Genomic DNA, 16,647 nt, shown 5'->3' with positions numbered 1-16,647 from the left:
CTCAAGAAACCCCACCTAGACCCCACGGATCCCGCAAACTTTAGACCTATCTCCCTCCTTCCAGGCATCAGCAAAGTGGCAGAAAAAATCGTGAACGAACAGCTATCCACCTTTTTAGAGACCCACAACCTCCTTCGCCACTCCCAGACAGGGTTCAGACCAGGACAGGGGACCGACACCGCCCTCCTGGCCATGACAGAGGAGACTAGAACCATCTTGGACGCAGGGGGATCAGTGGCAGTGATCCTCCTGGACCTGAGCGCCGCCTTTGACACAGTGGACCATACCATCCTCCTCCATCGTCTCCACAAAACTGGAATCACTGGGACCGCCCTACCCTGGTTAAAATCATTTTTAGAGCATTGGACCTTCCAAGTGGCCGATAGTCACGGCCATTCCAAAGCTCTTCCCCTTCAATGTGGGGTTCCCCAGGGATCGTCCCTGAGCCCCACACTTTTTAACGTTTACATGGCCCCCTTGGACGACATAGCCTCACCATTCGGCATAAAGGTGGTCATGTACGCCGACGACACCCAACTAGCCGTCTCCCTCAATCAGGCCGACCAGTCCATGGAGAATCTGGTCTCCTGCCTGCATGGCATATCCAAATGGATGGGCGACTCCCGACTAAAACTCAACGGTGAGAAATCGGAGATTATGCTCCTAGGTGACCCACACAAACTCCCCAAGTCCCTTGCCTGGCCACCCAGCATGGGCTTCGTCCCAAAAAATGAAATTAAGAGCTTAGGCTTTTGGCTCGACCAGGATCTCAGCTTCAGATCCCAAGCGAGAAAGACAGCCGGCACATGCTTTGGGCTCATGCGAACTGCCCGGAAGATCCTCCCTCTTATCCCCCCCCAGTCTAGAAAAATTCTTAACCAGGGACTTATTATCTCTAGACTGGATTATGGAAACGCCCTGTACCTGGGCGCCCCAGTAGCTGTCATCAAAAAACTTCAGCACGCTCAGAATGTCGCAGCAAGACTCCTCACAGGGATGAAACCAAGATGCTCGGCTAAACCCTCCCTCAAAGCTCTTCACTGTCTACCCATTCAGGAGCACATCGGCTTTAAAACCCTGTGCATCTCTCATAAAATCTTACAGGGTAAAGACCCTCCCATACTAAAACCACTCATCAAACCCCATAAATCCACCAGACAGCTCAGGTCAGACTCCCTTTTCCTTGTCAGCATCCCCAGAATAAGAAGAGCGCGCACGGGTAGGCGCCGCTTCGCATACAACGCCCCTAAGCTCTGGAATAGCCTCCCCCTCAGCATCCGTAAAGAAACCAACCTGCTGTCATTCCGCAGGCTACTGAAGACCTGGCTCTTCCCCCATTAATTCCGCCCCAGGAGCACTTCATGCTGATACTAGACGCCCTTGGGTAGCTACGCGCTCTACAAATCCAAAATCAAATCAAATCAAAATCAACAGGCAGGGAATTCTTCAGTGCTCCCACCTGGGGGAGCAGAAAGAAAAGCTGCTCTCACCTCCTGAGAGCAATACTTGCTTTTAGGGCCTTGCGGCTCACCCCACAGCCCCAATATAAAAAAATACTGTGCCAAGGGACACCTTGGGCATCCCAGTTTTTTTAAGTCAAACATGCTGCCCGCTCCTAAGCGGCTCATGGGCCTGATTGCAGTTAGCCGGAGGGACGGCAGTTGCACTGGAACTGCCCCCCCAGCCCTCAATAAATATTAGATGTTGGCATCCCCAGTGGCACCAAGACACTCATAAAAGAAAAAAGAAAAAGACAATAATATTTGAGTGGCCGCTTTATTATCTACTGCTTTAGCATGGAGTGACCTATAATGCCTTGCAAGGGCTTGCTACTCACATTCTTTTGATCTAGTGGTGACCATGGAAGGGGCAGGGTATTTTTTTATATTTGGGGGGCTGAAGGGAGTGCAACTGCCCCCAGCAACACAGAAAAAACAGTCAGCCTCTTGGGCCATTAAATCCATGACCCCAGGAGAGCTCATCATATTTTTTAAAGTACTCTGAGCCAGAGTTCAATACTCTTAAGCTGTAGTGTGGCCTGCCCCACACCCTTGTGGATGTTTATAGGGCTGCATTTTGTAGCCCAAAATTATTTTGAAGGAAGACTCAAAGGCATGTTAATTATTTATTTTTTAATACTAATTTATTAAAAAGTAACTATAGCTCTTGCCATGCAGTGCTAATTACCTCACATACCACCTCACTGTAACATCTTAAATGACTTAATTAATGACAAATTGTATATGACATGGGCGCAATTTTTAGTTACTTTAGAGTGGTCATCAGTAATAGATAGGTCTGCATTTCCATGGGAGGGGCATTTTAGGTTTGCTAATAACTTTGGCGCTGTTTCACTAATCTTCACAAAACTTTCAAAAAAAATGTTCATCCACCGCACCCCTTTCATGAAATGTTTTGGGGTGATCTGTGAAGCAGGGGACGAGAAAAAAGGTGGGTCTCGAAACCAAATTTCCCCTTGCATTTTCTATTGACTTTTTGGCTACAGCCTGAATGGAATTACACAAAATTTGGAAAGGAGCTTGATCTGGGCCAGAAACAGTACTGCTATCCTAAAAAGAGAATACAAATAGAAAAACAGTGAGAATATGTTGGCTGGGTAACTCACTACAAAGATTGAGCAGAAAGAAAGAAACAGGCAAATTATATGCAAACCCGGAGCATTCTATAGCCCACATTAGCTCATCAAGTTGCTTACTGCCGTCATTACTTACTTCAACCAATAAGCCCCCTCCCACTAGCCACCCTCTGTTAAAGCGCAGCTAATGCATTTTCCATCTTCATAGTACTCATTCCTATATTACAGTCCCCTTGTCAAACATCAAGTCCTGGACATCCCTATCCCCTTAGTTCTGCCAGAGCTTCCTTCATTGCCTCCTACTACTATCTTTAGTTTAGCAGGGTTCATCAAATATGCCTGGGCACCCTTGGCTTGAAAATTGGCAATCATCTGTTGCAGCCTCCAGCGCCTTTCAACTGTGATGTGGCAGAAATCCGGCCGCGCAAAGAAGGCGACATCATCTACCTTCCCCTTGCTTTCTGGTTTAGCTTTTTCCCAGATATTTTTCTGTAGTAGATAGTTCACAAGAAATACCAGGATGGTTGTAGGTTTCGTGTCAGGTCCTGTTGGGTTTTTCATGTTGAAGGGAACTCGGTGAGCACGTTGAACTTCTTGTTGCCAGTTCCAACCTTCCATGTCAGGGAATGCCTTTTCAAGCAGATCAATCAAATACAGTCGCACATTGATGCCTTCTCAACCCTCCGGAATGCCTAAGAAGCACAAATTGCTGCGCTGTTGCCAGTTTCCTTGCTCCTCCAGCTTCCATTGGATGTCTGTTAGTCTAGCCTCATGCGCCTCTGATTGTGTCTGAACACCTGAGATGTCATCCTCAAGGGCTCTAGTTCGCGTCTCCAGCTCGGTTAGCCGCTCACTGATATTATTACAAACTTTCACAATTTTTTTAACAGTACCTGCCATTTTTTGAAGAGCCGACTGCGAGCATCTGTTTTTTTTTGCCTTGTCTCTCCACGATGAGACAATTGTTTGGAATATGACATCCAATGTTGAGACTGTTATATCTTGAGGTTCGATATCTAGTTTCCCAGCAGCAGCATCGACCAATTGTGAAGTTGGAGAATAGGCCCATGTAAGGTCTTCTTGCCTTCCTTTTTTCATAATTGCAGTCTTCTCTGCCCGGCTAGACCGTCTGTGTGCTTTGCGTAAAGTTGCTGCAGAGTCCACCTCACTAGTGTAGCTTTCACTAGAGCCTTTCAGCGATATAGATTCAACCGCTAAGCAAGTACCATCCGACACTGTTGTAAAGAGGGTCATCACTGGAAGCAGGAGGGGTCAAGGGGGCAGTGGCAGAAGCACCATTATGATGGTCCATGCCCTGCTTTTTCAAGGCTCTAGGTCCAGCAACTCAATTTATCTAGAGACTTCTATTTGAAGTAAACCTGCTGCTTGCGTGGCAATACCCCTAGATGCCACCAGAGTCCATAGCTGCTGTGTTTTCTCTTTTGCTGGTGTATATGTTTGTTTAGTACTTAGAATCAGGTGCCTATGGCCCCTGGCAAAACAGAAACAGTGCCCAATAGGTCCAGCGTCAAGTACTTTAACCCAAGCCCTGTAAATACTTTTGACAATCCTGAACATGCTCCTAAAACTAATCTAGATTTTAGTGATTGTGAATCAGTCCCTGTAGAAAGTGATCACTAGTCATTATAACTGCCAGGGAAAAATGTGTCTCTGGTCTTAATACTTTATAAAAGGTTATATCTTTATCCTTTAAATATATGTTCAATAATACCAGAGGCCAGATGTACGACCATAGCATTGTGTGACTCGCAAATTGCGAGTCGCACTTTGCGAGACACAAAATACTATGTACAACAGTTCCTGAGACACTGTTTGCGATTCCCAATGGGGTCGCAAATTGCATGCCTCATGCATATCAATGATACTGTTGTGATTTGCAGCCCTATAGGGAATGGCTGGCACTCCCAGGGATGGTGGCCTGCTGGGTTCAACATACCACCATATCTGGGACTGCTTTTAAATAAAGCTGTTTTTTTTTAAAATGCAGCCCGTTTTCCTTAAAGGAACACAGGATGCATTTAGCCCCTTCGATGCTGATGACGGCCGGGAGCCGTCATGGCAAACAGAGCTCGTGTGCTGATGACATGGCGCCCACCCACGGGGGAAGCGCTGACGCTCCCCCCGTAGGTCTCCGATCTTCGTTTTTTAACTCGGGAAGGCAGGGGAAGACCTTCCCCTGCCTCCCCCTCCGCCCCCCTGCCTCGTCATCAATGACGTCAGCGCGCGAGCCACGCTGACGTCATTGGGTGTTTACCTTCGGTTTCCCAACGCGGTGGAAGCCATTTGTTTCCATCGCGTTGGGAAAGGAAGGTAAGTTTCTCCTCTGGGGAGCGGGCGATTTTCACAAAACAGGCATCGGGGGAAAGGAAAGGGTTTCTTTTCCCCTGATGCCTCTTTTGTGCATTCCTGCTGCACGATGGTGCAGCAGGAATGCCCACTAGAGCCAGGGATTTTTTTTGTTTGTTTACTGTTTGGGGGAGCGGCCCCTTGGGCAAGGGTCGCTCCCCAAGGGGCCAAATGAATTTTACGCTGTCTGCCCCCACCGGGGGGAGGGGGGGGTCATTTTTTAAAATGTATTCCGTCAAAATTATGCATAATGTGGGCAGTGGCCCCTTGGGCAAGGGTCACTGCCCTTCGGGGGCATGTTTTTGGCTGTCTGCCCCCATGGGGGGGCAGATCAAGCCGTTTTTCGTTTTTAGTAGGGCCCACTAGGCCACCAGAGATATTTGTTTGCAGAGTGACCCCTTGGGCAAGGGTCACTCTGCATTGGGGCTAAGATGCACCATATTTGGCCCACTAGACCACCAGGGATGTGTGTGGGGAGTGGCCCCTTGGGCAAGGGTCGCTCCCCAAGGGGCCCAATTAATTTTACGTTGTCTGCCCCCCCTGGGGAGGGGGCTGGTTCATTATTTTTTATTATATAGGCACCAATTGTGCATAATGTGGGCAGTGGCCCCTTCGGCAAGGGTCACTGCCCTTCGGGGGCATGTTTTTGGCTGTCTGCCCCCATGGGGGGGCAGATCAAGCCGTTTTTCGTTTTTTGTAGGGCCCACTAGGCCACCAGGGATATTTGTTTGCAGAGTGACCCCTTGGGCACGGGTCACTCTGCATTGGGGCTATGAGATGTCATCCTCAAGGGCTCTAGTTCACGTCTCCAGCTCGGTTAGCCGCTCACTGATATTATTACAAACTTTCATAATTTTTTTAACAGTACCTGGCATTTTTTGAAGAGCCGACTGCGAGCATCTGTTTTTTTTTGCCTTGTCTCTTCACGATGAGACAATTGTTTGTAATATGACATCCAATGTTGAGACAGTTATATCTTGAGGTTCGATATCTAGTTTCCCAGCAGCAGCATCAACCAATTGTGAAGTTGGAGAATAGTCCCATGTATGGTCTTCTTGCCTTCCTTTTTTCTTAATTGCAGTCTTCTCTGCCCGGCTAGACCGTCTGTGTGCTTTGCGTAAAGTTGCTGCAGAGTCCACCTCACTAGTGTAGCTTTCACTAGAGCCTTTCAGTGATATAGATTCAACCGCTAAGCAAGTAGCATCCGACACTGTTGTAAAGAGGGTCATCACTGGAAGCAGGAGGGGTCAAGGGGGCAGTGGCAGAAGCACCATTATGATGGTCCATGCCCTGCTTTTTCAAGGCTCTAGGTCCAGCAACTCAATTTATCTAGAGAATTCTATTTGAAGTAAACCTGCTGCTTGCGTGGCAATACCCCTAGATGCCACCAGAGTCCATAGCTGCTGTGTTTTCTCTTTTGCTGGTGTATATGTTTTTTTAGTACTTAGAATCAGGTGCCTATGGCCCCTGGCAAAACAGAAACAGTGCCCAATAGGTCCAGCGTCAAGTACTTTACCCAAGCCCTGTAAATACTTTTGACAATCCTGAACATGCTCCTAAAACTAATCTAGATTTTAGTGATTGTGAATCAGTCCCTGTAGAAAGTGATCACTAGTCATTATAACTGCCAGGGAAAAATGTGTCTCTGGTCTTAATACTTTATAAAAGGTTATAACTTTATCCTTTAAATAAATGTTCAATAATACCAGGGGCCAGGTGTACGACCACAGCATTTTGTGACTCGCAAATTGCGAGTTGTACTTTGCGAGACACAAAATAATATGTACAACAGTTCCTGAGACACTGTTTGCGATTCCCAATGGGGTCGCAAATTGCATGCCTCATGCATATCAATGATACTGTTGTGATATCCAGCCCTATTGGGAAAGGCTGGCACTCCCAGGGATGGTGGTCTGCTGGGCTCAACATACCACCATATCTGGGACTGCTTTTAAATAAAGCTCTTTTTTTTTAAAATGCAGCCCGTTTTCCTTAAAGGAAAACAGGATGCATTTAGAAAAGAAAAATGAAACTTTGAAGTTTCATTTTTTAAGGGCAGGCATGGTCCCTGGGACCACTGCCTGCCCCTAAAAAATCATTGCGCATGCATTCCAAAGAGGAAGGGGTCCCCTGGGGATCCCTTCCCGTTTGCGAATGCCTTACCACCCTTCTGAGAAGAGTGGTAAACTGTGTGTTTTGTGCCTGCAATTGGGGTTGCAAAACATTCATACATTGGTTTAGGAGTCGCCCTTGGAACGCCCTTCTTAATAGCGAGTCGCTAATCCTATTTTGAGAGACACTAATTGATTAGCAACTCACAAAATAGGGTTGGTACATGGGGCACACGTTTTTTGCAGTCGCAAACAGGTCTAAACCCCGTTTGCAACCGCAAATAACGGTCGTACATCTGGCCCCAGATCCTTTAGATGCGTCTCAAACAGAAGAAATATACATACCTCTGTGCTATTAGTGCAATCGCTTCATAAAAAGTTAAAACTAAAGTGCCTGTTACTGACTTTATTTGCAGTGCTTATGAAGCATTACTAAACACTATCAGTGCTTAAATGAACATGATAGCAGTAATTATGCACATTACTGTTGATTACTAATAACCCCCTGAGACTTATACCATATAGCAGTAATTGCTAATTACATTCACAATAGATGCCTGCGGCAAATAGATGCCACTTTTTTAATTGAGTCTTGGTTAAATAGGTAAATAAAAAAAACTACAAGGAGCTTTTATACTAATGGTCCTGAAGTGATACAGTAAACAAATGCAAACGTTAAAAACAAGCATTGATAATGCCAATAGGTCTGTTTTTAATGTGCTTTCACAGGCATTTTCAAATGCACAAATACTGTTGGATGCACTGCATGAGCAAATGCCGATTAGTATACTAACGCCAAACCTATCACCATTGCAAAAACAGTGGAAAAAGTAGCAACCAAGATTGGTTTCTTTTTTTGAGTGCATATAGGAGACAAAGCCATTGATGTGCAAAACAGTGTAATTATTGAGTAATGCTTTTCAGATGCAAAATAGTCCACACTTGCTAATAGAAGCACTAGCTAGAATGTTTATATGCCAGACAAATGATAGAATGATGTGGGGGTGAAATATTTCTCTGGGTGTAGCCTAAAATTACACAATGTATATTTGAGACAGTTGGTAACAATTGGTCGGATAAAATGCTGCACTGTCAAGCCAGACCTAACAATGGGCAGAAAGAGAAACGAATGAAACATATTATATTAAACTTAATTTAGTAACGTGAGGACGTAGTTTATTCGAAGCATCCTCCATGGTAATGCACGTACGTACCACATAAGCGCTTCAAGATTGTTCCCTCAGTAAAAAGTTGTAAGGAGAAAGTATAGGTAGCAACTGTCACCTAAAAGCTACAATGTGTTTGCTGTCTGTCAAATATTATTTCACTCCATGCACATTCAATTTATTTTATCTTGTTAACAAATTCCCATAACATTAATTGAAAAATTATACTAGGTCCATTTTCACTAAGATTTTGTAGGACTCCTGGCTTTATCCTACAAATCAGGAGTGAGCCAGGAGTCATGTGAGTGTAAATTGCACCTGCACTTCGCAATATCTTTGTACTCTGGAACCATTAGCTTTAATGGGTAGCCCCTGGTCCCCAATAATAAGGAACTCATATACATGGGGCAACAGGGTATTCCTGAGATCTTGGATAATTAGGTACTACACAACAACAGTGGTTCTCTCTGATGTGATTCAGTAAAAGGTTTAACACTTAGGTGAGGGCCAAAAGGGGCACACTCCCTGGGAACACATACAAAAAATGTGTTTTACGAGTTGGACCTATATTGAGTAGAGTTCAATTGTTTATACATTTGATCCAGTACAAACAACAGACTAGATGCTCCATGAGGTGGCACCGTGCAGGTGGCTAGTGAAAATATATGAGTGTGTATGAGAGAACAGTGAAGTAAAGATACCATACTGACTGCATAAAGCAGATTTTGGGGAAGCTAATAATGTAATATCAGTTCAAAATACTGTTTTTATCCTTTAAATGCTAATTCTTACCCATGGGAGTCCATTCATGTCACAATTACAGCTACAGAAAAATTGCACTCCTTGAAATACACAGCAAAATGGATATAACATTAACCAGAATGAATATAACATATTTCAGACCAATATGATACATGGCAGAATCAATATACCATGTAGCAAAACAAATCTGACAAACAGCAGAATTAATCCTTTACTTAGTTAATGATATTAATAACACATATTCTAAATAGAATAGAACATATATGTGAACTGTACTGAAATGAATATGGACCTTACAGAAAAGAATATAGCAATTAATGACCACAATTTTGACTTGCATTCAAAATAATACAATATTCACTGAAATACATGACACATATTAAGAGAAATATGGCACATGTTGAAATGAGTAAGATGAGATAGAACCAATATAAACTCAAGTGAACTGAATATGACACATTAAAATAAATATATTGTATTATGAAAATAATGCAATGAAATTTGAGAAGAATATTATACACTTTGAAATGATCATTACTCATATTGTTATGAATATGGCTGGTGTGCATATGAATATGACCTACATTGAAATTAACAGGACTAGTACTGAAATGAGTGTGACACACTTTCAAATGACTATAACATGCATGAACAGTAGTACAAAATCTGTTGAAATGAATATAGACCATGTTGAAACGAATATAACAATCTTATGAATATAAAATTCACTGAATGAGTATGCAAGTGTTAACGTGGTTGTGACCTACACAATTAAATTAAGGTGATATGCACTGAATTCAATAGGGAGTGCATTGAGAAGAAAATGACACACTTTAAAATTAGTGCAATAGGTTGAAATTAGTAAAAGATGGATTGAAATTATACAAATGCTAAATTCATTATGATCTATGCATAAATGAATGTTATGCATTGAAATAAATACAACCCCGTTGAAATAAATATGACATATATTGAACAGGTTATGATATATAATAAAATTAGTATGAACCCCCCTTCAAAGGAATATGAAATGTATTAAAACAAATATTACTTTGATATGAATGTAACATGTGGTGAAATGAATACTACCTCTGTGAAATAAAATTGACATACCTTAAAATTAATTTGCTCTTCACTGAAATAAATATAATATTTGCTGAAATCAATATGCTCAGGGATGGCAGTATATCATAGTAAATGACAAAAATGCACCTAGAAATAATACTTTCATGACAAATGTACACCAATCGCCGCACACACAGCTAAATTGACTTGAAATAAGAGAACATGGCTCCTTGGCGAGAATATCATAAAATTAGCCCTGCCACAATATAGGCTACATGTGAGATATTGTCTAAAGAAAAATATAGACATATATTCTTAGCAGTCAGGAAAAAACACCACCAACAACCCAAGAAGGGAAACTACTGATTACAGTGGTGTCTGGGACCCAGGCAGACTCAACCTACCTACCACTCTAGCCCTAACTATCCCACCTCAAAAGTGCACCATGCTACCACCACCTACACCCCATCCAAATCAAGAAAAAACGTAGAAGTACACAGTTCATTCCCCAAGCTAGCTCATTTGTAACTGCCGACCTAAATGGATCGATCAACTCAAGTGGAGTATGAGAGTTACTTTCTGGAAGCTTTGGTGGGGGCCTGCCAAGTCAAAGATAGCTCTGCAGTTCCTAAAATATGAAGGACCTGAGGGCATTCTTCCAAAGTCTCCTCCTGCTCTGATCAGAATGCAACCTTTGCATACCACCACAGGGACACTGTCATGCTTCCACAATTTGAGGCAGCACCTGATCATGACCTACTCATTCAATATCAACATTTAAATGTATGTGCCAAACAAACATTTAAAGGTCACACCTATATAAAAAGGCCCTGTATGAACACCATGCACCCACCATATCCAGGCTAATCTCAACATGTTGGCCTCAGGCCCTCTATGGCTACCCATTTATCTGCCATTGGTACATCATCTTACTCCTAGTCCTCTCATCCTCCACAATGGAATCAGCTGCAGGTTGTGAAATGGGAGCAGGTAAGTTGATGGAAACAATGTCTGTATTTGGGGCCCATGTAGTTGTAGATGTGTATGTGCAGTTATGCTCACAGAAGAGCACATGAGTATTATACTACTGTGAATCTGATGCATGTTGAAGTCATGCTTACAGGCACTGAGGCTGGCAGGCTGCCTGTCGTTTGGATGGTTGCTGCAGGAAGTTACAGCTAGAGTGACTGGTGATGCAGTGCTGCGTGGTAGTGATTATATAATGACATGACAGTAACACTTCAGATATGTAATGACTGTCATTGTCCCATGAATGACCTTTGATTATAAGCCACATCTGAGAAAAGTTTATTTCACTACCACCTTGCTTCTATTTTTATCCTCGGTAATATCTTCCCCAGCAGAGCACTATTGCCATATGTTCTCACCCCTTATAACTCAGGGGAACATTTCACATGGTGCCTCCCAAGCACTCTATTGAGACATAGCATTTGTCTCTCATCTATTTATCATATTTGTGGTATCCCTTGCAGGTGCAACTGCATATCTAGCACAGGGAAATCTTGCCTTACTAATCTATCATTAGTGGGTATGTGTTCCATGACATAGGTTTTGCCTAATGGACATTTACCTATTTACCTGTAGTGTGTTGATTGGCAAAAGTACAGGCATAGTGCTGTTATGTCAGGCACATACATAGATTCTCAATTTTCCTTGCTTCAGCCCTCAATACTGGTCAGGCTCATAAAGCTGTGAAATTGATCCTCCAGGGTTGTCAACTTTTACTCCGCTGCAGTTCCTCCTTAAGTTGAAAGACTCTTAGAACTGCATTTTAAGAGTAGGCTCTGGAAATAAGATTCGAGTTCTTACAACCTCTTCTTGCAATCTTCCACTGTCAGGATGTGAGATGAGACTCCACTTACTTTCTCGATTAACAGCTGCCAGATCTTTCCTCTCACCTGGGCTCTGGGCATTTAAAGTAAATGGCCAATGAGCTGGGGCTTTTCTTTCACAAACTGAAGTTCAGACACAATGAAATTGAACTTTCTCATGCGGTCATATGCCATCGTAAACAAAGGATGGGTTACAGGAGTGGATTTTTTTCCAGGGAAAGATTCAAATGGATTGAACATCTTTAAAACGACTGCCAAGAAATGTACTGTTTGAAGCTGACATTTAGGATGAGGGCTGCATACAGTATGGTGCTCAGGTAACTCAGGGATGTAGTTAGATGGCTTTTCTAGACACTGGTAGTGGAACCGGAAAGCCAAAATCACATATTTCCTATCTTTTAAAGTAACTTCCTAATGACATGGTACCCCCATGCACATGCAATAAAACCAGGTATAAATTAATTAAAGGTATGTAACATATCAGCTGTGGTAATATTACTCAGTGTTTCGGATCCTCTGGGACCTGGAGAAACTCATAATTCTAGTACTTGTTCCCAGATTTAGCAGGTCAACTTGGAAGAAAAGAGGTATTACATATCCTGATGTTATTTTTCATAATCAGGGGCTTAGTTTAGAGAATATGATGCTTACAAATATACTCTGTGAGGACGTTAAGCACAGGGGACAACGCTTGAGGGGCTTTGTGTTTAGTCCGATAACTATGTAGCATGTAGAACCACTGGGTAATGACACTCAGATGTATTGACATGGATTGAGCACATATGGATATACACATTGAAAATCCTGAGGTTCCTGGGTATGGTATATGAGGTGCTAGGGGCTAATGCATATACAGTGTGTAGAGCTAGAGTACATGTACATACTGTGTGAGAGATGAGGGATAACTAGTGACAGATAAGCGAGATGAAGGAGCAGGGATGAACGAGAGGGAGGGTTGATCAGTAACAGTAAGGATTAGGTGAAGTTAAAGGAGTGATGGATAATGAGTGTGAGGTGGGAGTTAAGAATCAAGAAATGAAGAAAGAGGGATTAGGAGCTAGGGTAAAATGGTGGGAGATGAGAGATAATGAGTAAGAAACGGGAACTGAAAAAAAGTGATGGCGATGCCTTAAAATGAGGATTTCCACAGTGGCTATCAACCCTTTGCTTTTTAACCAATTTCTTTGAAAGATTGTGCTACGAAATGCATCTGATGGCCCAATTTGTATTAATGTTTTCACTAAGGGGGGGAACTCTCCCTGACAATATATACCCCTTATAAACCAAGTATTTTAGTCTCAGTATGATTGGCATTGAATTAGCTCATTAAGGCCGCAGCCAAGAATTACCATGCCAGGGTTGCAAGTAATTTATGTTCAGGGAGTAAAGACGGATTACAGGTAGAAAACTCTGAGGTTCCAGTGAGAAATGAGCAATTGTGGGGAAAGTGGTTATTCCTCTGGCAATTCTTAATTTCTCCCCCAGAATTTTGCTCCCAGATTTCAGCTGCTTTTAGCAGCCAGGGTGCCCATATGAAAGGAACTGGACCTGCAGATTCATTGCTGACTTTGTGTTCTTCGCCCTGTGAGAATTACAGATCTATAGTAAATCCACAGAGTTGTTGAGTTTTGCCTGGAGACACTGGATACAAAAAGCATCATTAATCTCTGTGTGAATATCCAGGGGAAAGGGCCAGGATAATTGTATCGGGAAGTACTAATTGCCTAGGTAGTTCCAAAAAAGAACTACATGTTAACTTGTAATCAGTCTCTGAGAGTAATAACATGAACATTACAGAATGACAGAAATACAACACATCTTGGGATGATTATAAATAACAGCAAGGTGGGTAACAGAGTTCTTGAAACAAATACGTGTGTGAGTAAAATGAATAGATATGATTTGCACTGAGGTGAATGGAATAGTCCTAGAAGTGAATACGAATGTGCACAAATGAATGGATATGAATCAAACTGAGGTGAATAGAAGACTCACTAAAATGAGTATGAAGGTAAAAAAGAAATAAATGGATACGAACAGAGGCAGATGTTGAAAAGCACATGACCCTGGCAGCTGATCATAGTGTAGTTTATTGAAGCTGCAGGCCCACGTTTGAAACTGGCTCCGTCTTGAGCTAGCCACAGATCTGCAAGGATCCCCAGTGTGAGAAGTACCTTCTGAAAATATGGGTGCAAAAGAAAATAAGACATTTCGCTTTATAAACATAGTTTAACATAGCCACAGCCATTTCATTCAAATTATTTTCCATTTTAGGTACTATCGCATTCCTTCCAATGAGGTTCATATCCGTTCATTTTTAGTTACATGTGTACTCAGTCATTCTGTACCATTTATGGTTATGTCTCTTAGGAACCGATTACAAGTTCATATGTACTTCTTAGGTGGAATTACTGAGACATTGGTATCTCCTCATAATTCTTTCCAGAAATTTCCACCAGAGGTTGCTGCTGATTTTTGCATCCAGAGTCCCTAGGCAAAACTCACTAGGCATGGGCATTTACCATGGACCTAGCAATTCCGACAGGGCCAGAATACAAGATTAGTACTAAATCTGCAGGTCTGGTACATTTCACCTGTGAACCGTGGCTGCTTAAAGCAGCCGTAACCTCAGAGCATAATTCTCAAGTAGAAATTAGGCATCAGGGGAAACAGGCCTGGAATTACTTCTTTGCTCCATAATTGCCTTCTTCTCAGGGGAATACCTGGGTTCCACCTATAATCTTCATTGCCTCCCGCCCCTCCCTCGCCTTCCTTCTTAACCAATGAGGCTATGTCTCTCCAAGGCCCACCCCCAGCTTATAAAAACACCCCCCATCCCTACCACCTCCTGTTCTTTTTTGTTTCCCGAATGAGACTTGCCTTGGCTGTTTTCCCCTCCGTGGCGGAGCCGAGGAGTCTTCTGGTGCTGGTCACGGCCTGTGTGTTGCATCGGGCGGCAATTCTCCGGCTGCACAGCGGCCTCCTGTGACTCCTCGTTGCAGGGGTGTGTAGAGCTTGCGTGTGGACGCCATGACGGACTCCGGTGGTCCAATGGTGGCTGGGGATGTATTTCTGGGTCGCTGTGAGGCTGGATCGGCTGGAACGGGGACGCTTGAAGAGATGGTAGGACGTGTTTGGTCCCGTTTTTGGTGCACTATACAGTTTGGCTTGTGTCCTGATTGGTATTTAGGACGAGGATCGTCCACATTGGTTTGGCACTTTTTTTCCCTGGGACTATTACTGGGGCTGGTGTTTTCTGTTGGGTGCTCTTATTCTTCTACCATGGGTCCAGAAGCAGTTGTTCAAGTGCAACAACATGGTGTCCTCCATCTCATCCTAGATGGATGGGTCTCCTGTGCCCCAGAAACCCCCTCGTGTTCAGGGCCCTGGTGGGGGTGAGATGCTTCTCATGTCCAGGGAGGAAGTTCAGGGCAGGATGGAGGCAACCGTCTCCAAGGCTCTACAGGCTCATCTTGGATTGCCTGTTGGCCCTTCCCGTCCTCAGATTGTGGATCCAGGGGCTGGGGAGTGGTCTTCCATCGCCTCTGGTTAGAAGTATATCTCCAAAGAGGAGATTTGGGACATTTTGGCACATGTCCGGGACAATTTGGGGTTTCCTCCTTTCCAGGATGGAGAGGGAGGAGGGCCCCTTTTTCCCTAGTATGTAAGACCCTCTCGGTTGGGCATGCCCGGTACGGGATATGGTGATGCAGAAGTGAAGAGAGGTGGACAAGGTCCAAGTCTCGTGCTTTCTCCAGGAAAGGTGATGGCCCCTTGCCCCACTCTGTACGGTTGGACTCGATTCTGGATACTCTGATTGGAAAGACTGCCATTCAGCCAGAGGATTGAATCCCGGCTGATGCCACTGACAAGAAGGTGGATTTGGGCCTTAAGAAAGCCTTTGCTGCTGAAAAGTTTGCCTTCAGGGCAAGTCTGTTTTCCGCTCATTCTGCACAGTCTCTGGTGAAGGATTTTGACAAGTTGGCTGTAGCAGTGTAGGATGGTTCAGGGTTTTCAGGGCTGCTGGCTGCCATGGAACAACAGGCTAAGCTGCTAGCTGACATTTCTTCTGACATTATACGGGCTTGGGCCATGTCCACTGGGGCCTTGGTAGCTGTCTGACAGTCTTTGTGACTCAAGCAGTGGAAGTCGGATCCTGGCGAGAAAGCTGCCTTGTTCAAACTGCCTTTTGGGGGCCAGGCTCTCTTTCGGGATCAATTGCCAGCCTCGATGTTGCAGGCTTTCAAGGAGCGGAAGCATGCCTTGCCTTATAAAGGTGATGCTTCTGGTAAAGCTTGGAGTAGGTCCTCCAGGGCCTCCCCGAAGCGTGAGCCTTTTTTTTCTCCTAAATGTGCTGCCCCTACTCCTAAGGTGTCTGCCAAGAGGGGCCCCTGACTATCACTGTCCGGGGGGGATCGATGCCTCTCGTGGGCAGGATTAGGCCTTTCCTTCTGGTATTGTTTCTGGATGTTTCAGATCTCAGGGTCCTCGACACTGTGAAAAATGGTTACAAGATCAACTTTTGGCAGGCTCCCCAGATACAGGTGTTAGTATGACTCCAGTGCCAGCCACCAGACTGAGAAGGCTGGCACTATTGGAGGGTGTCTGGGAGTTACTTGCAAAACAGGCCATTTGCAGGGTACCAGAGTCAGAAATTGGCACAGGGTCCTATTCCATTTTGTTCTTGGTTCAGATGGTCTCAGGGGTTTTCAGCCCATTCTCGATCT

The sequence above is a fragment of the Lissotriton helveticus genome, chromosome 2_1 (assembly GCF_964261635.1).
Source record: "Lissotriton helveticus chromosome 2_1, aLisHel1.1, whole genome shotgun sequence".
Lineage (NCBI taxonomy): Eukaryota > Metazoa > Chordata > Amphibia > Caudata > Salamandridae > Lissotriton > Lissotriton helveticus.
This window is presented reverse-complemented; position numbering follows the sequence as displayed.